This window comes from Vulpes vulpes, chromosome 11 (assembly GCF_048418805.1).
Source record: "Vulpes vulpes isolate BD-2025 chromosome 11, VulVul3, whole genome shotgun sequence".
Lineage (NCBI taxonomy): Eukaryota > Metazoa > Chordata > Mammalia > Carnivora > Canidae > Vulpes > Vulpes vulpes.
In genome coordinates this window covers 73,707,416-73,734,851 of record NC_132790.1, presented here as the reverse complement: position 1 = coordinate 73,734,851, position 27,436 = coordinate 73,707,416, and the positions used below count along the sequence as shown (strand labels likewise).

Sequence of the window (27,436 nt, the reverse complement as noted above, 5' to 3'; positions counted from 1 at the left end):
ACATTCTCATGACATTTGTTACTATCTCTTTGATTCTAGCCATCCTAACAGGTGTGACATGGTATCTCAGTTACTTTTAATTTGCATTTCTCTGATGTGTTAATGATATTGAGCATTTTCCCATGTGTTTATTGGCCATTTTTATGTCTTATTTAGATAAATGTCTATTGAGATCATTTGTCCATTAAAAAAATGGGTTATTTGTTTCTGTTATTGAGTTGTAAGAGTTCTTTAAGTTCTCTTTTTTTAAAAAAATTATTTTATTTATTTATTCAAGAGAGACACAGAGACACAGGCAGAGGGAGAAGCAGGCTCCCTGCAGGGAGGCTGATGTGGAACTTGATCCCAGCCCCCCCCCCCCCCCCCCCCCCCCCGTGGATCACAACCTTAGCCAAAGGTAGAGGCTCAACTGCTCAATCACTGAGCCACCAAGGTGTATTTTAGAATAAATTCTTTTTATCAGATACGTGATATATAAAAATGTCTTCCCACTATGTAGGTTGTCTTTTTGCTTTCTTAAAGGTATACATTAAAGTATAAACGTTTTTAATTTCTTTCTTTTCTTTCTTCTGCTGGTGTTTCTGCTTTTATTGTCATATCTAAGAAACCATTGCCTCATTCAAAGTCACGAAGATTTACACCAATGTTTTCTTCTAAGAGTTTTATAGTTTTAGTTCTTATATTTAAGTCCCTGTGGTTTATCTTGACTTTGGTGGATACATAAACCTACACAGGTAAAAATGCAGAGTTTAATACACATATACACACCTACACACACAGCAGATGAGTACAAATAAAACTGAGGGAATCTTACTAAGATTGGTGGATTGTATTGTCAATATTTTGGTGTGATATTATACTACAGTATTATAAAATGTTACCACTATGGTAAATTGAGCAAAGTGTACAGGGATCTTTGTATCATTTCTTGGAACTGCATGTGAATCTAAAATTATGTCAATAAAACTTTTGATTAAAAATAGTAATCTTTAGAAATTACTATTTTTCCTCTTTTTGCCCAATTAGTGGTTGTCACTTTTTGAAATTTTTTTTTCCCTCTATAAAAGGGCAACATTGCAAGTATTGCCAGATGAATTAAGAGCATTCTGTGGGTATGGGTAATTCTTGTCTTTAAAAATAAGAAATAGGTTGGATGCCTGGGTGGCTTAGTGGTTGAGTGTTGAGCATCTACCTTCACCTCAGGGCGTGATCCTAGGGTCCTGGATTGACTCCTGCATCCATCGGGCTCCCCGCAGGGAGCCTGCTTCTCCCTCTGCCTCCTCCTCTGTGTCTCTCATGAGTAAATAAGTAAAATCTTAAAAAAAAAAAAAAAAAGGAAGACTCTTTTGTTCCTCAGCAGGTGTGTGCAGTGCACCAGAGACTGGCTCTGGTGATCTGGTCATTATACTCTGTCATCTCCATCTTGAGGATGTAGGGAATTATGCTATCAAAATATTGACAATGAGGCCAATAAAAATAAATAAACAAATAAATAAAATGAAATAAATTAAGTTCTGTTACTGTTGGAGCTCATCAGCATGTGGCCAGTGGATATATGAGAATCTGAGCCACTCAGAAGGTGTCTTCTGAGTAGGGTTTCTGAACATAGTCTTGTAAGTCTATCTCTATTTTTTCTTGGACTTTTTCAGTCTGGTTTGTGCTGGTCAAACCTGGATGGTCAGGACTAAAGAGAACTGTAGCTTTAAGGTATGCATACTCACAGCTGTCTATGTTCAGCTTCACCCTACTGTTAATAGAAGTCCTGCTGATGCTTCCAGATGTGCTCCTTGACTTGCTTTATCCAGTAACCAGAAAGTTTATCTTCATTGATGCAGTTCTACAGGTTATTGGAGAGACTTAAACCTGGGCACACTGGGTCAGGCCAAGGGTGAAGAGCTCATTCCAACAGGACAGCTTGAGGCTGGCGTTGCATCCCTGACCAAGTATCTGAACTGCTGGGATTGACCTGAGGTGATGCATGGGGAGGAAAAGCAAGTGTGATGTAGACTTGCAGATGTAGCCCATGTTGAGGTACTCGTATCATTATAAGCTTACATGTGTTCTAAGTGTCTAAAAGGAGGAAGCCTTTGACCTCAATGGTGGGTGGAGACTGGTCTCCAGTGATAACATGGATGCTCCATGGATCCTCTACTGGTGTCTGTCCTCCCTGCTAGGCTTGGAGACATGAAGCTGTCTGTGGTATTAGTGCTTTTGCTAACGTATCAAATGCTGAAGGAATCTCACTTTCAGACTGGTTCTCCCATGGTGTTTCCGAAGCATTACCATTGTTAAGGGGTTTATATAGGTCTACAAAGGAGGTTACTATATTTGCTAGTATGCCCAGAGCCCCCTTGCTTGTCTCAGGTTTAGAATACATGGTCAGGAGAACTACACCATCCTGGCATATATCAAAGGCTCCTGGATGATTGCAAGTTTCTTAGTTAAAGCAGCACAATTGCTTGGTTTCTCCCATTGCACATTAAATGCCCCCTAACCCCCAAAGGGCTTCTGTTCTCACTGAATAGATTACATTTCCATACCCGTCTCTAAGCATTTTTTTATTCAACAAAACTGACAGCTGTGCTGGTGATGCTTATTGATGATGATACAGTCTTGGTTGCTTTGACAGATGTAGCTCAAATTTTCCTTGTACCTCTTTTGAATACATTTTGCATTCTTCACAACTGACATCTCCATAGCAACAACCAGGAGCTTTGTGGCCACAGACCATATAGTACTCCGCCACCTGGGGCCGCAGGATGTGGGCCTTCCAGAGGAAATGCTCTGCAGAAGCAGAGTCCCTTATGATTTGGATCCTGCCAAAGATGAGGTTATCCTAGGTGGTGAGAATGAGCTACCTGGCACTGGATGTCTCCAGGAAAGCTGGGATCACCTTCTCAGTCCCAGCTCCATCTGGAATGGTGCTTTCAGAATCCAGAGGTATCTACCACGGTGACTATCTGGATTTTCTGTCTGCTGGTCTGTAGCGACCTGAGCACACTGAGGCCAGGCTACAGCAGAGTGAGCGGAGGTTACCTGGGTGCACCGGGACAGCCTGAATTTCTCATGCCGGAAATTCCTGCAAGAGATCTGTGTGCAGTGCCTCAGCCACCCTGCACTGAACCAGTCCCCCCAGATTTGTAGCTGCCTGGGAAGCGAAATCACCAGAGAAACTCGAGATTTGGCACCCAAGTGGCCTAGAAGCAGGTAAGGTGTCTGTGGAGGCCCTGGGCAGAGGGTAAGGCACAAGAGGCCCAGCTCCCAGGCATTTGGCTGGTGGCAGGAGCCCAGGGTGGTGGGCTGGTAAGGCTGTGGGCCAGGGGGCAGAGGGCATAGGGGATGGTTGTGGGACAGAGGGCATAGGAGATGGCTGTGGGCACTCCGGGGTTGTGAGGAAAGATTGTTATTGTTTTTGTCAATGCAAGGTCAGAGTTCATGATCCCTGTGGCTCTGTAACTGGCTTGCTTTTTTCTTTAAAGTTTGAAAAATTACTTTATGAAGGCTTAGGAACTACTAAGTATAATTGATCTGTAGTCCAGAGTTATGTAATAATTGCACAACTCCAAAATAAAAGTTGTGAGACCATGAAATTTCCCAACGCTTGATTTTAATACATTGTGTTTATTTTCTAAAATGATTCAGAGACAATATTTACAGTAGCTGAAGTATTTATGAAAAAATCTGGCATCAGGTATTTATATGTGTGTGTATATATGTGTGTGTGTGTGTATGTATATATAAAACCCGAGATTATATGAACTAGGAAATAATTGTATGTCTCTACAGCAGTACTAGAGTGTACAGTTTGGGACTGAGATTTATATTTGGAAAGGGAGCAGACGTTTCCAAAATCTGCTCATCTTTCTAATGTGCATGGTGATGGTACTGAAGGATAACCCCACACTGGATTTAGAAAACTCCACACATGAATTGATTCCAGCTGTGAGGACCTGCCTCTCAGGCAGACATCTGGGCCTGCAGTCAGATGTGGACAATCCTTGGGTGATTTGCCACCTGCCTCATAGCCCAGATCTGTAGACATTTCTGCACAACCACTAACAACATCCAGTCCCAGGTCACTATGACCTTCATCAAGAGCTAGGTGGACTGAGAAGACTTGTGGATAACTCATGGTGGCTCCATTTCAGGCTTGGCAGAGCTGGGACACGATGTGATTAAGATTCTGATTCTACCATGGCTACAGCAGGAAGTGAAGTGGCTCTGCAGTGTCCTGGATGGCCCTGTGCTGAGCAATATCAACTGCATCTGAGTTGACCACATGCAGGGCCTCCTCCTGAAACACTATGCCTTAGTACTAGCTGCTCCCACATCTGATAATTAGGATTCCTGTGGGGCAGAATTTGGGGCCCTGGACTCCTCCTTTCCTCCCATGTGGTCAGAGCTCTGGCCAGGTTGCTCTGCAGGCTCAGTAGGTCAGCAGGACTGCTCTGATCACCTCTCATCATTGGCCCACACTGACCTCTTATGGGCCCCTCAGCTTGGCCCTAGGACCTCTGTTTTGCTGAAGGTTCCGGTGCCACCATACTGCCCATCCAGACACAGGTGTGTCTGTGAACTGCATCTTACTCTTCCCCTCCTCTAACCAAGTTTAGGATAATGTCATTGTCCTCCATGACTCATACCCAATAGGTGTTATCCCTCAGCTGTTCATCTTCTGGTGCAGGTTCTAGCACTACCTCTCCTGTCACCACCACTATCCCCAGTGTGCAGCCCACTGTTATACTGATCTCCATGGCCACAATTGCACCCCCACCTTCCTTTGGTCCTTGGTATTGTCCAGAAGTATGTCATGGTCTCTCTTACCCCAATAGAGGAGGGGCAAAGGATGCCCTATTACCCATCCTTCTCCCAGTCCTCAGCCCCCTCCCAACTTGAGGGCAGTGCCTTCTGTGAGGGAAATAGGAAGCTGGGGACAGCCCTCCTCCAGCTCCAAAGGCTAATGGTTTCTAGTCCCCTAGATCTGGCTGCTCACATCACCCTGCTCCTTGATGCTGTTACACATCAGTCTACTTTCTTCTTCCCCCCCAGATTCTTACATGCATGCTGGGTGGCAGACTGTTTCTCCCACATTACTTTCTTTTTAGATACTGTGCAGCCAATTCCAAATCATAAAAGTTTGATTTGTTAAAAAAAAGAAAAAAAGAAAGAAAAGACTTCAGTGTAAGACCTGGAACCATGAAACTCCTGGAAGAAAACATAGGCAGTGAGGCCCCTTGACAGTGGTGTTGGTGATGATTTTTTGGATTTGACACCAAGAGCAAAGGCAACAAAAACAAAAATAGACAAGAGGGACTACATTAAACTAAAAAAGCTTTTGCACAGTGAAGGAAACCACCAACAAAACAAATGGGAAAAGATATTTCAAATGATATATCTGATGAGACTAATATACAAAATATATAAAGAACATATACAACTGAACAGTAAAAACCCCAAATAATCCAATTTAAAAATGGGCAGAGAACCTGAATAGACATTTTTCTGTTTTTGTTTTAAGTAGGCTCCATGCCCAGTGTGGATGCTAACATAGGGCTTGAACTCACAACCCTGAGATCAAGACTTGAGTTAAGATCAGGAGTTGAATACTTAACTGACTAAACCACGCAGGCACCCCTGAATAAATGTTTTCCCAAAGAAGGCACACAGCCAACAGACACATGAAAAGGTGCTCAACATCACCAATCCCTGGGAAAATGAAAATCAAACCCACAGTGACATACCATGTTACACCTGTCACAATGGCACTACTTTCACAAAGATAAGAAATAAGTGGTGACAAAGATAGGGAATTAAGGAGATCCTTATGCATTGTTGACAGGACTGTAAATTGGAGCAGCCGCTATGAAAACAGTATATAGTTTCCCCCCAAAATTAAAAATAGAAATACCATATGATCCAATAATTCTACTACTGGATATTTACCCAAAGAAAATGAAAACACTAATTTGAAAGCATATGCACCCCTATGTTAATTGCAACATTATTTACAATAGCCAAATTATGAAAGTCACCTAAGTGGCATAGGTGATATATGGGTAAGTGTGTGTGTGTGTGTGTGTGTGTCTGTGTGTGTGTACACACACAGACACACACACACACATATATATATAATAGGTATTATATATATAATAAAATTGGATGTAACTCAGCTATAAAAATGAATACGATCTTGCCATTTGCAATAATATGCATGTACCTAGAAAGTATTATGCTAAGTGAAATAGATGGAGAAATTAAGTAAGGAAGTTAAAAAAAAAGGTAAGTTGTTAGGACAGATAGAAAATAGAGACATTTATAAACTTAAAGTTAATAATGCTAATTGGAAGGAGAGGTTGTTAAAAGAGCTTGGGTTATTTGAAATAGAGATTTTTGAAATGAAGCAGTTGAAGGAAATGAAAAAGTTCAAAGTATCACCATGGGAGTAGGTAGCTAGGATAAAGTTATGAAGAAGTTAGGGACCTCTGAGGTCAGTTATTCGATTGATTGCCTATGTGGACAGTGAGCTCCCCCAGCATTTATTTATGGCAGAGTTTGGAGGTGAGTCATGTGCCAAGTCACAGGTGAATGATGGGGAATGACCTAAAAAAGGAAAAACAGGAAGAAATGAGAGGAACAATAATCTGGAGTGTCAGAGGATAATCTACGGTCACCCAAGAGGGCTATAGGGCCAGCCAGCAGTACCCTTGGGGAAGCCCAATTTCAATTAATTCAAGGTGGTAGATAGAGGAGGGATTGTGGGCCAGGGTGAGATTATAGGGAGTTTGTTGATTATGAATCAGGTGTTCAACAGGTGTAGTAGGTTTTGTAGAAGGGAAGTGGACAAAGGGTGTGAGACCAGGTCATGGGCAATGCAGTACAAGTATTAAGGGATGGTATCCTGAAAAGTTGTTGAGGGGGTGGTTTACATTTTGGATATTGATATTTCAAAGCAAGGACTAGAGCCAAAGTGGATTTAACTCTCAAACCTACTTTTTGAGGATGAGTAGGAACTAATGAGTAGCAGCTAATGACTTTTTTTTTTTTTTTTTTTTTTTTAAGGCCAGATAGCAGCTAACAGAATCAGAATCATTTTGTTTCCTGCTGGGTGAAAAATGATATATCCTTGCTGATTTAAATTGCATTTCTTTAATTTCAAGTGAGGTTGGGCATATTTTCATGTACTTTTAAAACAATTGTTTTAAAGTAGATTATCTTTTTCTTCTTTTTAAAGTTTGTACCAGCCCTTAGTAAATTCAGGAAATTAGCTCTTTGATATATGCATTACAAATATTTTTTCCCATTATTTATTTGTCTTTGACTTTGTTTATGGTATTTTGTCATGTAGCAGTTTTTAAAATTTTTGTTCTAGATTTACTAATCTTTCTTTTTTATGATTCTGGGGTTTTGTTCCTTTTACTTTCTAATATTATAAATAATTTACTTGTGATTTGTTCTGGAAGTTCTTGGAATTCATTTTAATAGTAAAATCTTTTTTATACTTGGAATTAAATTTGGTATAAGAGGTGAGGAAGAGATCTAGCTTAATTTTCTTTCCAGATAGATGTTGAGTTGTCACAGCACCACTTAGCTACTGATGTGAAACGTTGTCTTTATCATAAATAAAATTCCAGGCCTATTTTAGGCCTATTTTAGAAGAACAAAGGTTTATGTAAGACTGCATGGTATCCTTGAGAGGCATGTTTGGAGTGAAATAAGACTAAATTCTGATTTTAGCACTTGGTGTTGACCTTGGCCAAGGAACTTCTCTGAGTTCTAGTTTTTTTTTTTTTCATCTTCAAAATGGATATGATCATAGCCTTTGAGGACTATGACAGTGTGTGAAATGCATGCACTAGGGCAATGTAAGCAAGGAAGAGCAAGAAAGGGGAAGGGAGGTCAGAGGTGTAGGGAGGCAGGTTGTCTGATACTCTGTAGGCCATTGTGAAGATTTTATTTTTTCACTTGAGGGAGATGGGAAACTGCTAAAGATTTTGAACAGATAAGTGGTATGATCTAATGTATTTTAAAAGGCTTTTGTTAAAAAAAAAGGGCTTTTGTGTTGAAATTATACAGTAGAAGGAAGCAGGGCAGAAGGGAATTGCAGTTTTGAGAAACAGAGGTGATGAAGGATTAGACCAGGATAGGAGCAGAGATTTGGGTAGGAAATGATAGGATTCTGGATGGAGTTGCCATCAACTGAGATGGAAAGACTTGTGAGTAGAGCAGATATGGAGGCAAAGATTGGGAGTTGGGAACTCATCATTAAATGTGTTAAATGTGAGAGATTTACCACATATCCAAGTATAGATGTTAGGTGGGCACTGTACACACTTGGGGTTCAGGAGAGAGAGCCGACCTGGAGATGAAATATGGGAGTCATCAGTATATGTACTGTGCTTAATATATTTAAAGTCATATGGCTGAGATAAGATCACCAAGGGAGGAGAATTTATAAGACTGAGCCCAAGGATTCCCTGACATTGGGGAGAAAGGGGAAATCAAAGAAAGCTGGGTAGTGTCCAGTAAGGTAGAAAATACTGACAAGCAATGGTGCTTTAGATGGTGGAGTGGTAGAGGTGAAAGCCTGATTGGAGTGTTGTTTAAGAGAACGTGAAGAAGAGAAATTGGAGAGAGGGAGTACATACTGTTCTTTTAAGAAGGCTGAAATGAGAGGGGTATGGAGGAGGTGGTGTTGGGGAGGAGGAAGGAGGAAAATGTATAACATTGTTGCCTGGGAGAGTCATGCATTTGTTGAACAACTACAAGTGTTTGAGTGGGTTTCTCTCCAAATGTGTCTAACATACTGCTGTTGGTATGTGAGATGGTTTTCAGTAGTACTTCAGTACATGCTTGGACAATCTTAGTCGTCATACTGTGAGCACACGGTGTATTTTGAAAAATACAACTAGCATTCATAGTGATATAAAAGTAATAGCATAAAGTTCTTTTTGAAATAAATTTATTTCAATAGAGAAAATGAATCAGTTTAAAGAAAAATATTAAAAGCAATGCTGGAGCACCTGACTGGCTCAGTGAGGAGAGGATGCAATTTTTGATCCTGGGGTCGTGAGTTCAAGCCCTGATTCTGGGGTTGTGAGTTCAAGCCCCACTTTGGGAGTAGATGTTACTTAAAAATAAATAAACTTATAAAAAAGCAGTACAGGTAGTTTATAGATGTGGTAAGTTTACACAAATACTTTAAACTCAGGAAACACATGCTTAGGGCACTCAAGATTCTTTGTAATCCAGCTCCTTATCTGTGTAAAGTCACACTTTCTTTCTCAATCCTCCTAAAGAATCTGTCTCATCACTATCTATTCCCATCCTGACTGTGCATGGTGTATCTTCTCTGAATCCTGTATTTTGACATTGGACTGTATTGTTATTTGTTTAAATATTGTATCATTTGTGTATTTTATTTTCTCAATGAGAATTTCAATCAGCTTCTACCTTCCCCCACTCACACACAAACATATACATAAATACCCACACACAATTCTCTTTGGAAATGCATTTGCTATGCAGGTTGCTGCAACCTTTGTAATGTTGGGTTCTATGGGAAGATTGGAAAGCCAGACCTAGGCTAGTGTCTAGTCAGATGGGACTTAAGCTGCTGTGATGGTCGATGCAGGCTAGGAGAGCCAGAAAGTTCCAAGTGCAATGTCCAAAAGTCACAACAATCACAGACCTAGCTCAGTGTTTGGCAGGATAAGGTGATGAGAATATGGCAGCAAACACTCCCAGGTAGCAGTCCATGGGCAGTCAGGAAAGTGCAATTGTGAAAGCAAGGGATTCTGCACACACTGAATTAGATTAACACTTACCTGCTCGATTATGGGTGGTCTTGGGAAGAAGGCTTGTCAGACTCAGGTGAGTGTCAGGATCTCCCTTCACTACTGAAAAAGACTCCTGGTTCGTAGAGGCTTATTTTAATGAAACATACCTGGATTTGAATCCTAGCTTCATCTATCTATGTGGCCTCAGTTTCTTCTCTATAAAATGAAGATAATGATTCTTAATGATTGTTAATTAACTAAACTGCTTACATGTGAAGAGAATCTAATATCATAATCAATAATGGTAATGATACTTTAATTATTAATATAGTTAAAAGAAATTGGAGAATCCTCACAGACAGACTAATGAGTAACTAGGTAATAGCTTTACCAGACTAAGGACTTGGACATGGTAACTTGACTTATGGTCAGTAAAAGGATAAACTGCTTTATTTTCTTAAATCATTGGTGGACTGAGCTGGTCAATATGCCAATCATCCAATAGCTTAAAGGGACTGTATTATTCTAATAGGAATTGGACCTTTGGGATCCTAGATGTAATTCCATTGCTGTATTCAGAATGTTAGATCACTTTTGAGTGCTTTTTCTAGCTTTAAAAATGATGTATAGAAATTAAAGAGGACTCAGCTCATAAGTTATTATGTTTTTTATTTGTTTAACAAGTATTTATCGAATGCTTATCCAGTAAAGGCAGTGTGCCAACATGTCCCAAGGAAATGGAGGTGAATAAGATAGGGATTGTCTCTTCTCTTATGGAGTCAAATAAGCAATTCATGTCTCGTTAGTGAATTATGATTGTGATACATGCTAGATGAAGTGCAGGATGCTAAGAATGCAGCAAATAAGGGGATCTGGTTGTGGGGTGTTTAATCTAGGGGTGGTTGTCAGGGTGTTTAAAATGAGGTCTGAAGGATAAATAGAAGTTAGTTGGGTAAAGTAGGGGGAAAAAAGGAGCACTTCAGGAAGAGCATGTGTTAGGGCCTTGAGGTTGGAGGACCATGGGTTTCCCAGGACTAAACAGATGTTTAGTGTGGCTGGAATACAGAGAAGAATCAATGTCCCAGAATGTGATTGTGATGTGGATGAAGGCCAGTAAGGCAGGGCCTTCTGGGTGAAATTAAGGAGTTGGGATTTTGCCTTTAAAAAAATGGGGAGGCCAATGTACATTAGTGAAATGAACTCAGAGATCACTCTGGCAACAGTGTGGAAGGAGGTGGGGAACAGTGCCAGAATGAAGAAGAGAGACCTGTTAGGAAGCTACTGTAGTGTTCCAGTTAAGACATGATAGGGGCATACACTGAGGTGGTGGCAGCAGAGGAAGAGAGCCGTAGACCAATTTGAGATATTTATAATAGCTCCCTTGGGAAAAAAGGCTACTTTTGTCAGAGAAGGAAAGGCAAGGGTTTTATTTTTAGAGTGAAGAGGATATTGGCTGATTGTCTTCTATCTCCACAGAGAAGGAAAGAAGAAATCCTCTTACAATTTAATGAGGGAGAATTTGGGATTACTTCCTATAGTTATAGACCTGCCAAATAGAAGCTGTGTGATTTTTAAATGAGGAGCTTTTAAAGTAGGATGGAGAAATCCATCCTGGAGGCAAGAAGATGAATCCAATGACCTCTTGAACTATTTTCTATTTCATAATTTATTATTCCACAGTACATTTGCCTAGTACATCCCTTGTGAATACTAGGATATATTTTTATTTAAAAGTCATCCCAAACTTGAGCACTGAGTATTCCCAGAAGTTTTCCTGGAGCATTTACATATTTTATCAGTGTGAGAAAGAGAGAAGCAGATCTGGATAGCTAGAATAGCCCTGGAACACACAGCGAGGCCCTGGCATTCTGTGGAACACAAACAACCGTTGACAAGACCACTCTGTGCCTATGGTGGATCAAGACAAAAACAAGACCACTTAGTAATCACGTTTAAGCACAGGGGAAAACATGAACAATATCTAAACCACAAAAACAACCAAATATCTCCCGTATCCTGGCTGCTGGGAATGGTTGCTGCTGCTTTACCAACAACAGCCTTGGTATCATTCCATTCTTCTTAGCTTCTACATTAGAGTTATGGAGATACCCAATCATGGAATTACCCACATCCTGATAACATCCAATCCAGAGTAACTTTGCTTTCGTGAACTCTCCCCCATGTCACTTAACTAATACAAGCCTAAATTCTATAATAAAGCCTTTCTAATAATACCTTTCAGGGAGCTGACCTGTGGTTCCCCATAGGTGTGTTCTCCATTCCTGCAACAAGTCAAGAAATCCAGCTTTTTCAACTATAGGTGTTTGCACTGGTCTTTGGCTCAAGAGCATTAGTAAACATAAGGAATAGTCTGTGGGTTTTGTACTTTTTCCACCCTTTTGCTATTGGAATAAAAAGTTCAAATTTTAGGGGCACCTGAGTGACTCAGTCAGTTAAGCCTCCAGCTCTTGGTTTCAGCTCAGGTCATGATCTCAGAGTCCTGGGATCAAGCCCCGCATCAGGCTCCACACTCAGCAGGGACTCCGCTTGAGATTCTCTCTCCTCCTCCGCCCCTCCCCCCTTCCCAAATTGCATTCTCATTCCCTCTCTCTCAAATAAATAAATCTTTAAAAAATTCACATTTTCTATATTCTGCTATATCATATAGCTGATATCTTCTAATTTCATATGTGATGTCGTGACACCTATAAAATCACAGCAATTCTGGCCAGGTTCTTTGTTAAACATTGTACCCTACTTCTTTTTCTTTTTATATCACCAAGTTCTTATGTCAGGGGAAACATAATCATTGACAACAATCTTTGACTTTCTTGTTACCATTTTGTAAGTGGAAAATTATGCAAATTGATAATGTGAAAAGTGTAACAATCTTAACTTAGTCAAATCATATTGCTTGTTCATAATAATGAGGCTTTTCTATCTTCAGCAAAAGTGGCTCTTTTGTGCTGAAGATTTTTAGTTTGTCCACATCTGTGAGAGATTCCCAAAGGAACTTTGATCTGTGGTTAAGTATTCATGGATGATGCTGATAGTTCATTACTCGTGCATGGGCAGGCTGACTTCTTGCACATTGCTTTCTTTCAGCAAATTCTGATGTATAGAACACAGTACCCAGCAACATCCTGTATGCAGTAGATTTGAGACAGACTATTGGGGAAGATGGGCTGTTTATAAGTATCTACATTAGATGGCTTTCTGTGCTTGAGTGTTGTGCTGTGGGGAGACATGCTGCAATGCAATGCTGCAAAGGAAACTTACTTCAAAATTACACAACCCTTACTGCAACTTATATTACATGCTGGTGAAATATAAATTCTCGAATGAAAATACCATCTTTCTTTACATGCATTTTGGGTGTTTGTATGATTAAAGTAATTATATATTCATTCCTCATGTACTTTTCTTTAGTCAGTGTACCATCCTCCCACCCCTCTATATTTCTGGATGGAAGGCTCCCTTTGCGAGTCAGCCAGTAGCATGATGAAAGAATCAACAGGTGATTATTATGTGACACTGGCTGCTAAAGAACCATTTTACCATTGTTTAGGAATTAGAATAAGGATGGGGATCAGAATGAGGAGAAGGTCTAAGGAAGAACAGTTTTTTGCAGCTAAAACTATTATCACTCCCTCTTGTATAATGTTTCAAATCTTGGATACTCTGAAGATGTCACTCCATTTTAATACTAACAGGGAAGAGAGAGAACCAGGAATGTAAAAAATGGTAAGAACAAAGATTTTGAGTGTCCTCTAGGACATAATTTATATTTTGTTTTGTAACATTATCTTAAATGAAATAAGTTAAACCTTTTGAGTAGTTATGAATAGATATTGAATATATTTGTCAAATTGCTTATGATTCATTAATTCTCAGGCATTAAATGCTAACCAGTAAAAAGTTACTTGTTACTTTTAAATTACTAAATTGAATCTTTTAAGAGCATGTGTTTTTACAATCTAGAATTTTCTTTCTTTCTTTCTTTCTTTCTTTCTTTCTTTCTTTCTTTCTTCTTTCTTTCTTTCTTTCTTTCTTTCTTTCTTTCTTTCTTTTTTTTTTACTAGTAAAAAGATCACTGAAGGTTTTCTTCTGGAGCAGTTTCATAAAAAGGATGGGACAGATACTCAAAATCTTAAATATTCTCATATTAAAAAGCTACTATTATTTTATTTTTAAAAAGATTTTATTTATTTATTCATGAGAGACACACACAGAGAGAGGCAGAGACATAGGGAGAGGGAGAAGCAGGCTCCCTGTGGGGAGCCTGGTGTGGGACTCGATCCCAGAACCCCAGGATCATGCCCTGAGCTGAAGGCAGACACTCAACCACTGAGCTACAGGCATCCCTAGATGGACTATTTTAAAACTAGTTTCTATTTTTGTTTCATCTTTTTAGAGGATTCTTTTCTTTATATTAATTTTTAACCTATCTGGTTTTGAAAGAATTCTAAATTTACAGAAAAGTTGCAAAAGCAGTAGAAAGATCCATAGACCTCTGTCTGGATTTTTAAAAAAGATTTTATTTATTTATTTGACAGAGAGCAAAAACAGGGAGAGTGAGAGAGGGAGAAGCAGGTTCCTCACTGAGCAGGGAACCTGACATGGGGCTTGATCCCAGGATCCTAGGATCGTGGCCTGAGTCAAAGGCAGACGTTCAACCAGCTGAGCCACCCAGGTGTCCCTTCTGTATGGCTTTTATCAAGATTTTCTAATTGTTAGCATTTTTGCATTCTCTTACTCTATCTCCACACACACACACAAACACACAGATATGTACACATGCATATTATCGTGGGTTTTGTTTTTTTCTGAACTACTTGAAAATATGATGCATACCTGATGCCCTGGAAAACCTTAATAGTTAGAGTATATTTACTATGCAATAATCACATCATGAAATTGACATTTATCTAACATTACCATCTAATGTATAAATCCCACTCAAAGTTTGCCTATTTCCTCCAAAATTTCCTTAAGGGTCCAAGATCCAGTCCAGAATCATGTATTGCATTTAGTTGTTACTCTAGCTTGGAAAAATTTCTAAAGCTTTGTCTTTCACGAACTTGACATTTTTGAAGAGTAAATGCCACTGACATTGCAGTGTCTTCATTTGAGGTCACCTGATATTTCCTCATAATTTATGCATTTGGAGCAAGAGGATCTTTTTTAATTTCTATTTGTGTGTGTGTTACATAATATAGATAATTTGTCAGAAGAGTAGCATGTGTATATAATTTATAAACAAATAAATGGAGGTCCATGCACAAAAATGTTTCTACTACTGGTGATACATGAAGATAAAGAGTTGGAGGCCACTGTGCTAAGTAAGGGAAACCAGCCACAGTTTATGAGCTGAATGCTAGAAAGAAGAGATTGAGCATTTTTTAACATGGGCATTGTGGAGCCCAGAAACCTTGACCCAATGAATTATCCTGGTTCTGGGTTAAGACCATAATTTTAAGCCTCACATCTTTGTGTGATCAGATGCTTTACTCTAATTTCAAAATGTGTGATGTAGAAATTTAAAAACCTATGTTTTCCATTTATTTAGATACTTGATTTTTAATGGTTGTCATGGTTGAAAAAGTTCTTCCAACAATATATAAACTCAAATACAAAGAGTGTATCTTTGATTATGCTTTACAAACTGTGATACTCATCTTTCAAAACTAATACAAATTTACATAAATATTTTTGTTAAAAAAACTAGGAAATGTTTACTTATGGAAGGTTTATAATTCAAAAAAATAATATGTATGTTTAATATGTACTGAAACTGTTGAAAAATTTTAACAAGTTAAAATAGTTTTCCAAGTTTCTTAAGTGTGCATGTATTAGAGTTTTGATGGGCTATATAAGTTTTGGTAACAATAGCATGTAATAATGGAAACACTTCCAAACTTCTGCTTTCATAAAGCTCTCTCTGTAGCATAAATGTCTTTCAAAAAGTAGTTTATTTTCTCACTTTATTGTTAAATTGAATATTTTGTGGTACGTGGAATTCTCATGTCCACCAACTGTCAGCACATTTGAATCACTTGATTTTTTTTGCTGTTAGAGAAAAATGAAGAACTCATCTTTTAGTCAGTCAACTCTTTTAAGGATTTTGCCAGTCTCACCTGCAATTCTCTGTTTGATTGCTTTACTGGATGCTGTGATGCACTGCTATGTTTCCACTATGTTGGTGGCTGAGAGGTCATTCTCTAGGCCTTGCACTCAGTGGAAAGATGTCTTACCCCCTCCCATGGGGCAGCTCTCATCTAAAGACTGGTCAGTGCTGGATATAAAGGCTCAGACAGTCTACTGCAAGGTGTAAGAAAACTAGAGTGCCAACCCAATGCCAGAGCTCCCCATGGGATTGGTTGAGGACATTGTGGTAACCATCTAAATTTAATTTCTCCCTCTGTTCAATCTTGCCTTCTGTACTTCCCCCATGGTTGATCTTGAGGGCACTCTCCAGGAAAATTTTTTTCCGTGGGAATCTGATCTTAGAAAGTTACGTTCTATAAAGATGTACAGAATCCCTTACATTTTTAAGTATCTTGTGTTGAAAGCTAAGGTTCCCTATGGTATCCTGTAGCACTTTTCTTTTTCTTTTTTTAAAAAATATTTTATTTATTCATTCGAGAAACAGAGAGAGGCAGAGTCACAGGCAGAGGGAGAAGCAGGCTCCATGCTGGAAACCTGATCCTGGGTCCCCAGGATCAAACCCTGGGCTGAAGGTGGCGCTAAACCGCTGAGCCACCCGGGCTGCCCACTCCTCCTTTTTTTTTTTTTTTTTTTTTTTTTTTTGAGAGAGAGAGGGAGAGAGAGAGAGAGAGAGAGAGAGCAAGTGTGCATGTGCATGAGCAGGTAGGGGAGAGGGAGAAGGAGAGAGAATCCTAAGCAGGCTCCATGCTGGAGCATGGAGCCCCACCTAGGGGTTTTAATTTCACGACCCTGAGATCATGACTTGAGCTGAAATCAAGAGATGGATGCTTAACTGACTGAGCCACATTGGAGCTCCTATCCTGTAGCACTTTGATTTCATAAAGTTTCTTTGAAAGCTTTGTTGCAATAGCTTGCCTGTGAATGATAGAGGGAATGCATTTCATGTGCAGTACTTTATACCATTTTTGGGGAACTAAAAAAATTCTGATTCAGATAGTTGCCTAAAATAGTGTAGACGTCATAATTTAGAAGTTATTTATTATTGAGGGAAAATGTCATTTGGTCCTTTTTTTTTTTTTGGTAGCTCACACACACAAAAGCCCTTCATATGTTTTATTATTGGAAACAGAATCCAGAAAATACCATAGCTGAAATGTGTTAGAGGTATCAGCGTTTCATCCAAGTATATAGCAAACCTTCAACACTAGGTAATTTGTTCCAACATTTCTTTCTTCACTCTTCTATAATGCTTTCCATATATCATTCAACAATATTTGCTGACAAAAATATACATTTTAGGTTTCTCTACATGCTTTTTGTTTTGTTATATTTCAGCCATTTTAGCTGTAACAGGAAGAACAAGTATTTCCCCACTGGGTGTGGCTGTGCCTTTTGCCTTTGCTTTAAAACGAGAAACCTCAAAAGAAGCTTCTAAATATTTATTACCACATTTTATGACACTTTGTAAAATTCTATATTAGTGTTGCATGACTTTATCAATCTCTGAATAATTGTAATGGTTTTTCTTCAGGTTTGAGATGCTTAGTTTTAACATATCCCACTAATCTTTATGGCATGATGCTACTACCATTTGCTACTTCTATTTCTGGCAATATGACAAACTAGATTATCTGGAAAGCTTTCTGTTGTAAAACACTCACACATGCTAGATAAAATATAAGACAATATCATTTTAAAATATGTAACTGAATGAGAAAGCATGTAAGGAAATTCCCAATAAGCAAAAAAATGAAGTACAAACTGAAAACTAGAGCCAAACCATACTGGTTGGTGCTTTGACAGCCTGGGTAGTGGGATTGAGAAAGAGCGATGGAATCCTTGTCTCTGTCACATAGAGATTTAGATATTAGTGCCTACACAGAAATAGATGATAATGTCTTGGGGTTTCATGAATTTAAAGATTGCATTTGAGATACCATAGAAAGCTGGGGCCTTTGAAGATTCACACTAGAAAAACTGTCTACTCATGGTGCAGAATCGTGTCTGAAGGGCACTTATATGTCTTCATATAGATTTTAGATAGAAAAAGTCTTTGATGAAAATTAATAACTATATCCCTATCCTTACCCACAGTTGGGATTAAAATATTCCTGGTTGCCAAGTTTTAGAAACTCTGGGCCAATAAATTAAGGTAAGAGTGGCTTGAGTATGTGAAAACCCTGAGCATTTGGCAAAGTAAATATAAAATCTCTTTGGAGAAATACTGTCAATCCAGATTGTGCAAGATTTCCACCAATAGCATCCTGAAGCATCCTGAAGAATTCACAATACAAAATTACAAAGCGCATAAGAAAACAATATACCATCACTGAGAGTCAGCGTACATACATCCTGTCAAGAACTTCAGATAAGACAACTACTGAACAGTAAAGATAAAATAACTGTGCTTAAAACAGTTAAGGATGTAACCAGAATCAAAATCATGAGAAAAAAGTAGACACCATGAAAAAGTCCAAGAAGATTAGAAAAAAAGAAGCAAATGCAATCAAACAGAACTTTTAGAAGTGAAAAATACAGTTACATTATAAACTCAGTGGACAGATTAAACAATAGTTGGTCCCAGCTGAAGACAGACTGAATACATTGGAAGATGGATCTAATTGGAAATGGTGATGCAGTTACTTTCATTTTGCCTGTGGACATTGCACCTTGCCCATCTGGCTCTTCTCTGTAGAAAGCCTGTTTTGAGTTAGTTTCCCATCCATTGTTCTGCTTTCCTGTGCAAATCTGAAGCATTTCTGGCTCCTTTTCCTCTCAGTCTGGATTTCTATGGGCAGACTATTTTATCGGCTATTCCTGCATGTGGTATGCTTTGATATCCTAAGTGAATCTGGTCTCTTATTGATAAAGGGTACGTTTTCCTAATACTGAAAGAAGCTGCATTTTAGGGGTGTCTGGGTAGCTCAATCAGTTGAGCAGCTGCCTTTGGCTCCGGTCATGATCCCAGGGATCAAGCCCCAGATTGGGCTCCTTGATCAGCTGAAGGTTTGCTTCTCCCTCTCCCTCTGCTCCCACCTCCTCTCCGCCATGCTCTCTCAAATAAATGAATAAAATCTTAAAAAGAAAGAAAGAAAGAAAGAAAGAAAGAAAGAAAGAAAGAAAGAAAGAAAGAAAGAAGCTGCATTTTAGATCACTGAGCCACTAATGGTCAGCCTAGAGGGAAATAAGAAAACTACAGATGGTCAAAGAGACCTGATTGAAAAAAATAAATAGATAAAACTATTCCATAAAACAGATGATCTAAATTTGCTCACTATCTGGAAAAGATTATAAACTTGATAAATAAGATAATTTAAAATAATTATATTAAGAATTGTACTAACAATTAAGAAGCTCTTAGGAATTAACCTTGTTTCAAAAAAAGCAAGTTATCTATCCTAGTTAATTTACTGATATCAGGAATGCTATAGATAGAATATGAGAAAATTCATCTAAGCAGATTAGATAAATGCATTATGTTAGTCAAGGTGCTGGAAATAGTAATTCTTCTAGGTATTTCAAGCAGAAAAGAATTTATCATATTTCATCAAAACTTATCAACTGTTAGATGCACTACTGTGTTTTTTGTAAAGATTTATTTATTTATTTGAGAGAGATATAGAGAGAGACAGACAGACAGACAGACAGAGATAGAGAGCGGGGGAAGAGGCAGAGGAGAGAATCTTTAAGCAGATGTCCTGCTGAGCATGGATCCTCATGCAGGGCTCGATCCTATGATCCGTGAGATCATGATCTAAATTGAAACCAAGCATCAGACACTTGACTGACTGAACCATTCAGGTGTCCCTTGCACCACTGTTTCTAAGAAATACAAAGTGCTATTAAATTATGCCAAAATGGCTTTAGTAAGTCTTTATTTTTTAAATTTAAATTCAAGTTAGTTAACATATACTATAGTATTGGTTTCAGGAGTAGAATTTAGTAGTTCATCACTTACATATAACCCCCAGTGCTTCATCCCAACAACTGCCTTCCTTAATGCCCATCACCCATTTAGCCGATCTTTCCCACCCACTTCCTTTCCAGCAACCTTCAGTTTGTTCTTTTATGGTTCGCCTCCTTCTGTGTTTTTATCTTATTTTATTCTTCTTTCTCTTCCCCTGTTCATCTGTTTTATTTATTAAATTCCACATATGAGTGAAATTATATGATGTTTGTCTTTCTCTGACTTACTTCGCTTAGCATAATACTCTCTAGGTCCATCTATGTGCCTTAATAAATCTTGAGTAAATTGATTATATCTGTCTTTTATTGTTTTGAAGTTATTTCATCTATTTTGAGAAACTTCTTCTGCTTTTGGTTGCATTGCTTGGCATGAGATAGGCAATCCTTTTATATATACTTCAGTAACAAAACTGGGAAGTTCTGATATAAGGTAGGGATTGGCACATTAGAGCCTGTGGGCCATACCTATAAATAAAGTTTAACTGGAACATAACCATGCCCTTTAGCTTGTCTGTAGTATATGGCTCCTCTTGTGCTACAATGGCAGATCTGAACAGTTGTAACAGAGATTGTATGACTCCTATGGAAAGGCTGGCCATATAGATAAAAAAGTTTGCCAAAGTCTGCTATGGGGAAATATGTGTTATAAAAAGAGCTACCATTTATCAATATTGTGGCACACTGTAGAAAGTACTTTATATGGAGTAGAAGTCTCTTATCCAAGATGGCCAGGACAAATGTTAGTTGATTGGTTGAAACATTCATTCTGTCAGCAAATATTTATAGAACACCAGTCATCTAGCAGGCAACAAGTGTAAGGGGCTTGGAATTCAGAGGGTGAACGAAACACACAAAGATCACTGTCTTTGTGGAGCTAACATTCTAGTTGGCCATGGTAGGTCAGGATAGAAGGCCCTAAGTGGAGATAGAAATAACAGAATTAATATGTAAAACAAATATTACATAGCTCATGATAGGTATGTATGAAAAATAAAACAGGGAAAGAAGTGCCAGAGGGAAGATTTTACCATGAAAATAGAGAAGTCAGGGCAGTCCCACAGAGGAAATGGCATTTGAATGAAGACCTGAAGGAGGTAAGCACAGGGTTTGCAGACATCTGATGGCAGAGTGTCCCAAGTGCAGGGAACAACATTGTGAAGAAAGTGAGGGAATGTGCCTCATGGTTTAAAGAAAAAGTAAGAAGATTTATATGTTTAGAACAGAGAAGTAAATAGGAAATAAGATCAAAGGAGTAAGAAGAAATGGGAGCAGGGATGGATTATGGAGCGGATTATGGAAATGGAGCAGATTATGGTCCGTTGTGAAGTCTTTGGTTTTTCCCATGAGTGATATGGGAAGTCATTGGAAAGTTTTGAGCAGTGGAGCAATGTGAACTCACCTAACTGGAGACCTCTGCTGCTTTGTGGATAATAGATGGAAATGGGGCAGAGCCCATTAGAGAGGGTTTTGGAGGCAATTAAGGAGCATTTTCAATAATCCATGTAAGAACTGGTGGTTGCTTAGGCCATTGAGGTGGTGATGAAGATGGTGCAAATATAGATGTAAACTTTTCACGGTGGAAAGCTTTTGATATATAAAAAAAATTGAGAGAACAATTTAATAAGTCCCTCCCATCTTCAAAAAGATTATTAATTTAGGACAAGTTTTCATACATCTATAGATGAATGCCAAGTGTTGTTGCATATTAGGACCACCAGGGGGAGATTTAAAAAATCCTAATCCCCAGGTTGTAAATCTGGGCATCCCATACCTATTATATCAGCATGTCTGAGGTGGAGCCAGGCATCAGTACTTTTAAAAAGTTTCCAGGTGATTTCAGTGTGCAGTTAAGCTTGGAAACAGACTGCTTAGCCCCTGGATACTCAAAATGTTGTTTTCTGTTCAGCAAATGTGGTCTTCCTACCATCAGTGTTGGCATACCTGAGTTTGTTGTAAATGCAGAATTTCAGGCCCTACCACACCTCCTGAATCAAAACTTGTATTTTAACAAGTTCTTCCAGTGATTTACGTTCACATTAATATCTGGGAAGCACTGTGTGTATGTCTTATGCTTTTGCAGAAACTGTCTTATCGGACTCACCCTGCTGGTTCAGTCCCATTTATCCTCTAAGATTGACCTTAGGCATCCCCCTCCTGGAAGACATTCTCATCCTTACTTTGACACACTCTGGCTATTCTGGGGACAACCTCTATTTACCTTTTCTATATCCCTTATTATAGCTTAGTCATTGTAGGCTTAGCCAATAGATTGTAGAGATTTTTGCCAAACTCTCCTAAATTTTAAATGCACAGTGGCAGAGATTATATCACTGGTGCTCAGTCAGTGTTCATAGACATGAGTGGCTAAGGTGGAAATTGTTCAGGTGGGACTCACAGGTCTAGATGGGGCCCTGGACCTATCATATCAAACCCCTGGACAGGCTGACTCTAACAAGCAGTGATATGTCACTTTGATCATTGGGCTGCTTGAGCTGTTGATTTTCTTTTATCTTTCTTGCTGTGGGGAGGGAGACTGTGGCTTGCAGGGTGTGCACTCATAGCCAAGGGGAGCTCTGAATTCCAAAGATGTACCTTGCTCACAGCTGTGACAAAGAATGAGGGGTTAAGATATCTTGAATTTCTTCAAAGGTCTTATTAAAGTGGGTTCCTATAATAAATTTTTTTCCAGCGGTGAAACCAGTACACAGAAAAGCACAGTTGTAGGAAGGTGGTCAGAAAGTACAACCTTGCAGTCTTAAGATAAATAAATACTATGGGTGTAATGTGCAGCATGATGACTATAGTTAATGCTGCTGTATGGTATATAGCAAGTTTTTTTTTAAGGTTTTATTTATTTATTCATGAGAGACACAGAGAGAGGGAGGCAGAGACATAGGCAGAGGGAGAAGCAGTCTCCATGCAAGGAACCTGATGTGGGACTTGATCCTGGATCCCAGGATCATGCCCTGAGGCAAAGGCAGACGTCCAACCACTGAGCCACCCAGGCATCCCAGTATATAGCAAAGTTAGGAGAGTAGATCCTAAGAGTTCTTATCACAGGAAACTTCTTTTTTCTTTTTCTTTATATGAGAGGATGGAAGTTAACTTACTGTGATAATCATTTCATGATATAAGAACCCATTATGTTGTATACCTTAAATTTATACACTAATGCATATCAATTATATCTCAATAAAACTAGAAACAAAAGAAAAGCACAAAGAAAATATACAATATTTGTAATCCTATCCATCAAAAAAAATTAACCTTTTTGGCTTACACTATTTTGGCATTTATATGGAGAAAATAATACAGTTGACTGACCCTTGAACAACTCAGGGGTTTGGGGCCTTGACATCTTTTATCCCCAATCCTGACACAGACAAGAGTTCATTTATAACTTTTGAATTCCCTAAATCTTTACTAATAAGCTACTCTTGACTGGAAGGAAGCCATACCGATAACATAGTCAATCCACACATATTTTTTATGTTCTGTGTATCATACACTGTAGTCTTACATAACGTAAGCTAGAAAAAGGAAAATGTTAAGAAAATCATAAGGAAAATCCATTTACAGTACTGTACTATATTTATTGTACTGTATTTATACATACTGTACTATATTTTTTGGAGGATTAAGTGGATCCTATAGTTCAAACACATGTTGTTCAAGGGTCAACTAAATTGTATTACCTGTCTTAGGAAGACTCACATCATTTGCCCCCATTTTAGTACTCTCTTCCTTTTCTTCTTCTTCTTCTTTAAAAATTTTATTTATTTATTTGACAGAGAGAGAGCATAAGTAGGCAGAGCAGCAGGTAGAGGAAGAAGGAGAAACAGATTCCTTGCTGAGCAGGGAGCCCAACGTGAGGCTCTATCGTGGGACCCTGCTATCATGATCTGAGCTGAAGGCAGATGCTCAAATGACTGAGCCACTCCTGACTTCCTTTTCTTCTACAGGTTCCCTCTACTTGAGCCACACTCACCTCATTGCTATTGTTCATGTACACCAGACATACTCTACCTTTAGGCCTTTGTTTTAGCTCTTTTCCAAGTGGGACCCTCTCCCTAAATACCATTTTCCTTCCAGTCTTTGCTCAGATTTCACACTCTCAAACTAGCCCTGCCTGACAACCCTATTTAAAACTGAAGCCCACCTCCACATTTCCTTAAGCCCACCACTTCCAGTTCCCCTTAGCCTGCTCCACACTGCATTTCTTCAAGAACTTAGGATTTTTTTTTAACATATAGCAGAACATATTATTTTATTACATCTGTTGTTTGTTGCCAGGCTTGCTTTCCTTCTCTTCTACCTCCCTTGCTTCCCCTACCTTCTAGAATGTAAACTCTTATAGGCCAAAGGATCTTTTTGAGTATAACAGTGATTGGTATATGGTAGATTGTCAATAAATATTTGATGAAGGAAGGAATGAATATATAATTTTAATTAAAATAGTAACATACTGTGGCATACTGTTTTGTAGACAGTGATAAGCTCTTGGTGTTTTTAATTTTTTTTTTAATTTTTATTTATTTATGATAGTCACAGAGAGAGAGAGAGAGAGAGAGAGAGGCAGAGACATAGGCAGAGGGAGAAGCAGGCTCCATGCACCGGGAGCCTGATGTGGGATTCGATCCCAGGTCTCCAGGATCGTGCCCTGGGCCAAAGGCAAGCGCCAAACCACTGCGCCACCCAGGGATCCCAGCTCTTGGTGTTTTTAACTTGGCAATATACTGTGTCCATCTTGTCACATAAATATTCTTTGACATGGTTATATCTCTGAAAGTTTTTGATTTCAAACAGTTCCTGATGAAGTTTTGGAATATAGGTGAGGTCTGGAGCCAACGACCAAGAAAGAATTCTTGAAACATCTTTGGTGCAAAATGGTGGTTTTATTAAATCACCGGGACAGGACCTGTGGGCAGGAAGAGCTGCTGCCCCAGGTCTCTGAGGGGTGGCTGATTATATACCTCGGAGTTGGGAGGGGTTTGAGGATAGGGTACTCTCTAAGGAATTTTGGAAGCAAGGTTTTCAGGACCTTGAGGGCCTAGTTATTGTTGGGAAAATGTCACTTATTACCTTTAATAAAACCTGAGTCATGAGACCCTTCAGATGTGTGTTGGTGGGCCATGTGCTTGAGGATAATTGCCAACAAGTATCTTGGGGTTTTAGAGATAAAAGAAATTTCTAAAGGAATTTTTATATGTTAAAGTAGGCTTACAGTCCTGGGGGTTGGGCTAAGATTGCCTTCTGCCCTTAGCAAAGTATGAACATCGAGGCAGTTGAGTCTGTAGAGGAATGTCACTCTCCCTGTCTCAAGGACTTGTCAGTGTGCTTTGTCCTCAGCTAGTCCTCTGTTCTCCCATCACTAGGATATACATATTTACATAGTTATGTATTCATATATAACACTATTATATTAAAAGAACAGTGGTAGAGAAGCTGAGAGAATAAAAGATCTGAATTATATATTGAAATAATAACATTGCAAATAGAAGCCTTACATAACTTAAACTTTTTTCTCCTCAGTCATTGGTATGTAGCAGAACCACTCTACAGTTCTGTTTGGGGTCATCCATTCTCATGCAGTGGCTGCTCCTTGTCTTGAAAGTATCTGTAACAGCAGCTGCCCTTCTCCCTAAAGGGGAACAAAACCAGCTGCTTCTCGTCCTCCTGGCCCCTGCCCCTGTTTCCATGGTTGACTAGTCCTCTGGTTGATGATTAAATGGCTCCAGACTAAAATACACTTTTTATTTTTAGGTATCATTTTCAGATTTTGGGGGGAAATTATGTGTCACAGGAAAGAAAGAAGCAAAGGCTCTTGTGATTAATGAAAAGAAAGAAGTCTATTTTGTCTTTAGTCCCTTTCTTTGTTTCTTGTTCTGGCTTATTCTCCCTTCTCCATTGTCCTGTTGCTGACCATTGTGATTGTGAGACCACCTAGGGCTTTTTCATCTACTTACCAGCATGGTTCACGCATTCCAAATGACAGCAGAGACATTAGAAACCATATCTCAAACAGAGAAAATGGCCAGTCTTTCTTACTGTTCTTCTTTGGCATTGTGTTGTTTTTAATTTTTCTTTCTCTCTAATTATCCAGGGAGACAGTGAGCATTAAGGGCTTTACATTGGACTTCAAATGAAGTCAGAAATGGCATCTTCTGTTTTCAGAGATGAATTTTTTTAAAAAAATGAGCTTTTCTGAAGTGTACATTACTCTTTTCATTAGAAGAAGGAAAAGTTCCAAGAAGGCTGGCATGCTGAATGCCTTAAAGAAGAACTTCAACTGAGATGCCAGATAAAAGTGTTAACAAGAATTTCTTATGGCTTAAATAACTGCAGAGTAAGAGGCATCTATTGTTACTATCCTGTCCATTTTTTTCTCCTTATCTTTTCTGTGTTGTGCATCTATCATCTTTTTTTAAAGTTATATTTCAAAACCCATTACATCTTTCAACCCAAAGAGATTTCTGAGAAGTTCTGTTTTTAATGGAAAGATGAACTTGCATAATAAAATGTAATTCATAAAGATAATTTGAACATAAAGTAGACTACAAGAATATCTTTTTAGAGTTGGAAGATGAATTTGGTAAGTCTGACATGTATGCCTAAAAATTTTATAACATGTATTTGTGAGAAATGAGAGTAGATATCAATATTCTTTCTGAGTAGTCCAGATAATTAGAAAAGAAATAGAGGGGAGAAAAACCCACTAGAAATAAGAAGATTTAATTTCAAGTGTAATCAGAAAAAATATGCCAAGTAATTCATCACTAATTCAAATAGTCAAGAAAAATCTAGGAAAAGCCCTAGGAAGCATAATTAGCTATGCAGAAGGTTGAAACATTTGCAAAATGTCACAATTATGAATTACAATTTTTTCCCCCCATGAGACCTGAGAAATGCTTCATCAACAAATCCCAGAAGACTTTTCAGCAAGTCTCGACAGGAAACGCTTGTATTTGATGCAGGACTTTTTACCTAGACGGAGAAGTGGCCAACTTTGGAAGGTTTGCTTCTTATTATTTGAAAAGCTTTTTGGAAGTCTGCCATTTACACTTTCTGGGCTTCATTTCCTCTTCATGAAAAATGGGAAGAACTGTGCCTGTCACCCGTTGGTCTCCCGAGGGTGCTGTAGAGCATGTATAGGAAGTCCATTTACCCACAATCCTGTGCTCTGAATGACAGGCCAATGGGCCTCTCTGGCCCAATAATGTGTTCCTGGTTTCTTCTGCCTCAGGGAAGGGAGTGTCTTATTATCCCCTCATCTCCTATTGATATTATTTATTTGTTACAGTTTCAGACAGCTCTTGAATACAAAACTCAAAAACTTATCTTAGACAGGAACCTTGACCAAAGGATCCATTTCTAGGCCTGGCTGCCATAAGTCCTCTTCACAAAGCATGTTGGGAGTGGTTCAAAAGTTCTGCTCTCTGTGGCTTCCAGGTCTGCTCTGGGCTCTTCCTTGCTGTCACTGGTTATGTCTGAGACTATGTGGAGATGTTATTGGGGGCGGGAGTTGG

At 38.8% G+C, this 27,436-nt stretch overlaps 1 long non-coding RNA gene and 2 pseudogenes across 3 annotated transcripts in view; 2 read left to right on the top strand and 1 right to left on the bottom strand.

Annotated features, from left to right (window-relative positions):
• Positions 1 to 27,436, top strand: part of LOC140594453 (uncharacterized) — a 640,333-nt gene that overhangs the window by 17,276 nt on the left and 595,621 nt on the right. The gene's annotated exons all lie outside the window — the stretch shown is intronic.
• LOC112925637 (nuclear receptor subfamily 2 group C member 2 pseudogene) lies at positions 1,354 to 3,334 on the bottom strand (annotated as a pseudogene).
• LOC112925636 (transcription initiation factor TFIID subunit 6 pseudogene) lies at positions 3,419 to 4,971 on the top strand (annotated as a pseudogene).